This window comes from Otolemur garnettii, unplaced genomic scaffold (genome assembly GCF_000181295.1).
Source record: "Otolemur garnettii isolate 467f Iridium unplaced genomic scaffold, OtoGar3 scaffold00032, whole genome shotgun sequence".
Taxonomy (NCBI): Eukaryota; Metazoa; Chordata; class Mammalia; order Primates; family Galagidae; genus Otolemur; species Otolemur garnettii.
In genome coordinates this window covers 2,642,987-2,648,992 of record NW_003852427.1, presented here as the reverse complement: position 1 = coordinate 2,648,992, position 6,006 = coordinate 2,642,987, and the positions used below count along the sequence as shown (strand labels likewise).

At 36.8% G+C, this 6,006-nt stretch overlaps 1 pseudogene; it reads left to right on the top strand.

The window, feature by feature from the left end:
* Positions 1-5,020: 5,020 nt before the first annotated feature.
* On the top strand, positions 5,021-5,462 carry LOC100964875 (annotated as a pseudogene).
* The last annotated feature ends 544 nt before the right edge of the window (positions 5,463-6,006 follow it).

The window sequence follows — 6,006 nt, the reverse complement described above, 5'->3', positions numbered from 1 at the left end:
AGAAAGCAAATGTGTAAGGAGGACCCCACATACTACTTACTCTGAGACAGATAATATGGAATGTGGCCATGAACCCAGATTGCTTGATTCATCTCCAAGGTAAATAGGGCTCTGGCAGGTCAGATTTGCCACTAAATATGTGATGTGACTCTTATATATTATTTCTCCCAGAAAGGTCTGAAATAGGAGAAAACCATGACAATTAACTTATTTTCCTCTTGCTGAACATTAAGGCTGCCGTATCCTTCACTCTAAATTTTAAAGATTTAAGGATATTACTTTTTCTGAAACTGAGGAGAACATTCAACCTTTAAGCATTGCCTGTGAAAAGACTTATCTTTTTTTTCTTAGTCGGATTTATACATTACTGAGAAAATAGAGAGGACAGCGATAGCCCTGTAAGAAACTGGCTAAGTGGAGGCCAAGAAGAAGACAGGAACATTGAAGTTAGGTTCTCAGACAGCGACTAAGCCAAATCAGCCAGAAACACTGTACCTTCTCAGAGAGATTTTCTTGTTTTGTTTTGTTTTGTTGTTTTGTTTTTAAGGAGAAGGAAAAAGAAGTTTATTAATTTGCCAGCAAATGAAGAGGCTGGCAGACTCCTATCTCAAATTACCCAGCATCTCTCAAGAGAGTTTTATGTACCCAAAGCACCTGGATTTCAAAATACAATGATGATTGTGAAGAGAGAATACAAAAGTAACAATATCCTTATGCAAAGAGAATTTATAACTTAAACATACTTAACAATAACTCAAGGCCAGATGCAATGGCTCATACCTGTAATCCCAGCACTTTGGGAGGACAAGGCAGGAGGATCACTTGAGATTAAGAGTTTGAGACCATCCTAGACAAAACAGTGAGACCCTCATCTCTACCAGGTATGGTGGTAGATGCCTGTAATCTCAGCTACTCAGGAGGCTGAGATGGGAAGATTGGGAAGGCCCAGTAGTTTGAGGTTGTAGTGAACATTAATGACACCAGTACACACTAATAAGACACTGCCTCAAAAAACAAGGGGGGGGTGAAATAACTCAAGAGACTTCATACTCTTCGTGGATTTCTCTTTTCTGGGATTTCTCTTATAATTTACATCCTTTCTGCTAGCCTAAACTCTGTCCTCTGACACCTCAAGGCAGTTAAGCCTAAACTTTTTGCCAGTCCACACTGCACAGATAGGAAAGTATCCTTAGGCAAAAAGTCACAAACATCAAATCTCATCTACTGCAATTCTTATCTTTCAAGAGTTAATTTCCCTTTGGGATCTGCCTTGCTTTGGTCACAGGTATGCTGCCTACCTCAGGGAAAACAGTTTGAAGTCTGAGTCCAGTTAAGTTAAGTTACCTGATTTCAAAAACAAAAATCAACATTTTTGGATGAAAATAACTGAATCCAGAGTCTCTACAATATGTCATTTACAATGTCCTGTACAATCAAGTTGTAAACACAAAGAACAGAAATATGTGATACATAGTCAATGAGTGGAGAGGAGGAGTTAATAGAAATCAATCCCAAGATGATATCAGTGTTGGGATTAGTAGACAAGAGGTTTCATTATAAATAAATCCAATAACATACATAAAAATATAGGCATAATAAATGAACTGATACTCTCAGCAAAGAAATTAAAACTATAAAAACTAAAACATCTGGAACCAAAAAGTATAATAATAGAGGTAAAAATAAAATTCACTAGGTGAGCTCAAGAAAAAATTGACAGAAGAAAGAATCCATGAAACTGGAAATAGTAGTAATTATTCAATATAAAGTACAAAAAGAAAGAACTAAAAAAAAAATGGACAGAAACACAGGGACTTATGGCTCAATGTTAAACAGTTTAACAAAATGGGAGAAAGAATGGTGGAAAAATAATATTTGAAGAAATAATGGCTGAAATTTTTCCAAGTTTGATGAAAAACATCTGAGAAGCTCAGAAAAATGCAAATAAGAGAAATGTAAAGAAAAAAAAAAAAACACCTGGGGATATTATGATCAAAGTGTGGAAAGCCAAAGGCAAAACTCTCGAAAGTTGCCAAAGAAAAATGACACGTTACATATAGACTGAAGATCAACAAAATGATCAACAGAAGACTACCCGTGATTGGAAAAAATAAAAGTTGGAGGACAATGAAATAGTAGCTTTAATGTGCTAAAATAAAAATCATTCAACTCAGAGTTCTATATCCTTCAAAAAGAAATGTAAAATTAGGTCATTTGAAAATAAATAAAATTTTACAGAATTGTAACCACATTATAAGAAACGGAAGATGAGGCTCTTTAGGCTGAAGAGAAGTTCTTTAAACACTAGCTGGGAAGTTAACAATGGACAGGAAGAGCACTAGAAAAGGTAAATATGTACATAAATATACATAAGATACTATATGTTTTTCTTTGCTTAATTTCTTTCTTTTTTTTTTTTTAGAGACAGAGTCTCACCTTATTGCCCTTGGTAGAGTGACGTGGCGTCACAGCTCACAGCAACCTCCCACTCCTGGGCTTAGGCGATTCTCTTGCCTCAGCCTCCCAAGTAGCTGGGACTACAGGCACCCGCCATAACACCTAGCTATTTTTTTGTTGCAGTTTGGCCAGGGCCAGGTTTGAACCTGCCATCCTCAATATACGGGGCCAGCACCCTACCCACTGAGCCATAGGCACCACCTATCTTTGCTTAATTTCTTTAAGAGATATATGACTATTTAAAAGTAATACTATGCTATAGAGTGTATAATGCATACTGATGTAAAATACATAGAAATAATTGCAGAAAGAACAGGGAGATGATTAAAACAATACCTTTGCATGATCCCATATGTTATATGAAGTAGTACAATATTAATTCTAAGCTGACTAGGATAAATTGAAAACACATATTTTAATACTAACAGGAGCCACTAAAAATAAGGAAAGAGATATAGGTAAGAAGAATCAAAATGAAATACTAAAACATATTAACACCCAAGAGAGACAAGAAATGAGGAACCAAAGAACAAAAATCATATCAGACAAATAGAAAACAAATAAAAATGAGAGACCTAAATACAACCATATCCATAATTACTTTAAATATAAACTGACTAAATATTATAATTAAAAGGAATAGATTTTTAGACTAGCTAAGTTATGATCCAACTATATGTTATCTACAAGAGATGTATTAAATACAAAAAGACATATATGTTGAAAATAAAATTATGGAAAAAGAAATACCATGCAAGCACTAATCATAAGAAAAATGGAATGGCTACCTTAATTTCAGTCAAAATAGGCTTCAAGATAAGGAATATTGCCAAAAACAAAGTAAAATATTACATAATGACAAAAAGGTCATTTCATCAAAAGGCATAGTAATTTAAATGTTTAATAATGGAGTTTGAAAATATGTAAAGTAAAAACTGAAAGATGTAGGCAAGGATTTCTTAGACATGATGCAGAAAGCAACAGCCATAAAAGAAAATTAGGTTTCATCATATGAAAAACTTTTGCTCATCAAAAAACATCATTAGGGAAATGAATAGGCAAGCCATAGATTGGAAGAAAATACTTGCAAACATACTGCTGACATAGGCTTGTGCCCAGAATAAAGAATTCCTACAACTCAACAATAAAAAGATAAATGACCCCATAAAAATAGGCTAAAAACTTGAACAGACACTTCACATAGGAAAATACACAAATGGTCAATAGGTACATGGGAAAAATTGCTCATCATCATTAGTTATTATGGAAATCCAAATTAAAGCACAAAGATATACCACACCCACTAGAATGGCTAAAATTAAAAAGACTGGCAACACCAAATGTTGGCAAGGATGTAGATTATCAGAACTTTCATGCAATACTGGTAGGAATGTAAAATGGAGCAACTGCTTTGAAAAGGCTTTGGCAATTTCGAATGAAGCTATCCATAGACCTACTCTTTGGCCCAGCAATCCACTTTTAGATATTTACTCAAAAGAAAAAAAAATTGTACATCCACAAAAAGCCTCGTAAACAAATATTCACAGCAGTTTTATTCGTGATAGTCTCAAACTAGAAACAACCTAAATATCTATCAATAGGAAGAATAAATAAACAAATCATGGTATATTCACACGAAGGGATAAATATTATTTATTAATAAAAAGGAACAAACTATGGATACATGTGACAACATGGATGAATATCCTAGAGAGCATGTTGACCATAAGGCACAAAATACATTTCACATGATTTCTTTTATATGAAATTTTGACCAACAGCAAACAACGTATGGTAAAGAAAACACACACATACACACAGACAAAACAGAGGTTGCCTCTGGAGGGGATAATGACTAAGAAGAAAGATAACGACTTTCTGAGGTGATAGAAATGTTCTGTATCTAGGGGCATGAATTACATGGGTATAACCATATCTCAAAACTCCTGACTTTTATACATAGTACTTATACATTTTGATGTATGTACATTGTGTGGAAGAGAAAAAAAGAAAGGAAAGCCGTATTGTGGATAGAAGAACAAAATTTGTTTGAATGTCGATATAAGGGACAATAGTACCCCTCAGGGTTCCCAACCCCATCTCACCTAGTATAATCAGTTAACTGTTCTGTCACCGTATTCCCAAGAAGGATCAAATGGTATAGCCTCTGAAGAAATGGGAACAATCTCATAATTAGAGGACTCTAGTTCAAGAATGGAGATGATGTGGCCGGGCACAGTGGCTCACACCTATAATCCTATCACTCTTGGGAGCCTGTGGAGGGAGGAATGGTTGAGCTCAGGAGTTAAAGACCAACCTGAGCAAGACCCTGTCTCTACTAAAACTAGAAAAATTACCTGGGCTTTATGGTGTGTGCCTGTAATCCCAGCTACTTGGGAGGCTCAAACAGGAGGACTGCTAGAGCCCAAGAGCTTGAGGTTGCAGTGAGCTATGACAATGCCACTGCACTCTACCAGGGGTGACAGAGGAAGACCGTGTCTCAAAAAAAAAAAAAAAAAGATAGCATCTTATCTTCTTTTCCTTTCAGTAATACAGGGATAAGATGGTGGTGCAGCTCTCCAAGAAGAGAAAATTTATTATTACTGATGGCATCTTCAAAGCTAAACTCAGTAAGTTTCTTATGCAAGAGCTGGCTCAAGATGGCTACTCTGAAGTTGGGGTCCGAGTTAAACCAACCAGGACAGAAATCATTATCTTAGCCACCAGAACAGGAATGTTCTTGGTGATAAAGGCCAACGCCTTCAGGAACAAACTGCTGTAGTTCAGAAAAGGTGTGGCTTCCCAGAGGGCAATGTAGAACTTTATACAGAAAAGGTAGCCAGGAGAGGTCTGTGTGCCATTGCCCGGGCAGTATCTCTGCATTCCAAACTCCTCAGTGGGCTTGCAGTGTGGAGAGCCTGCTATGTGCTACAGTTCATCATGGAGAGTGGAACCAAGGGCTGTGAGGCCTTGGTGTCTGGGAAACTCCAAGGACGGAGGGCTAAGTCCATGAAGTTTGTGGACGGCTCAATGATCCACAGTGGGGACACTGTTAACTAATATGTTGACACTGCTACACTATGTGCTGCTCATGCTGCCATGGGACCCTATTGGTAAGACTGGCCCTAGGAAACCCCTGGCTAACCATCTGAGCATCCTGGAACCCAAAGATGAGATAGTGCCTACCACCCCCATCTCAGAACAGAAGAGTGGGTAGCCAGAACTGCCTGCCATGCTCTAGTCAGTCCCGACAACATAACAGGGTCTCCTGGGCAGCTATATCTGGATGTTGCTCCATAAAGACCTTTAATAAAGTCTTGTATAAAGACCAAATAAAAAAGACTGCAGTCATTTTAAACCACAAAGTTTTGTGATGATTCATTAGGCAGGAATAGGTAACTGGTACACTGAAAATAGAGTTCAGCACATTTGAGATAGAACCATATGGGAATTATGAGAAGGGGAGAGCATAGTGAAAGAGAGCTAAAACTCTTTCTCCACCAATCTTTTAAGTAAGTAGATAATATATAAAATCTGTAAACCAGGAAT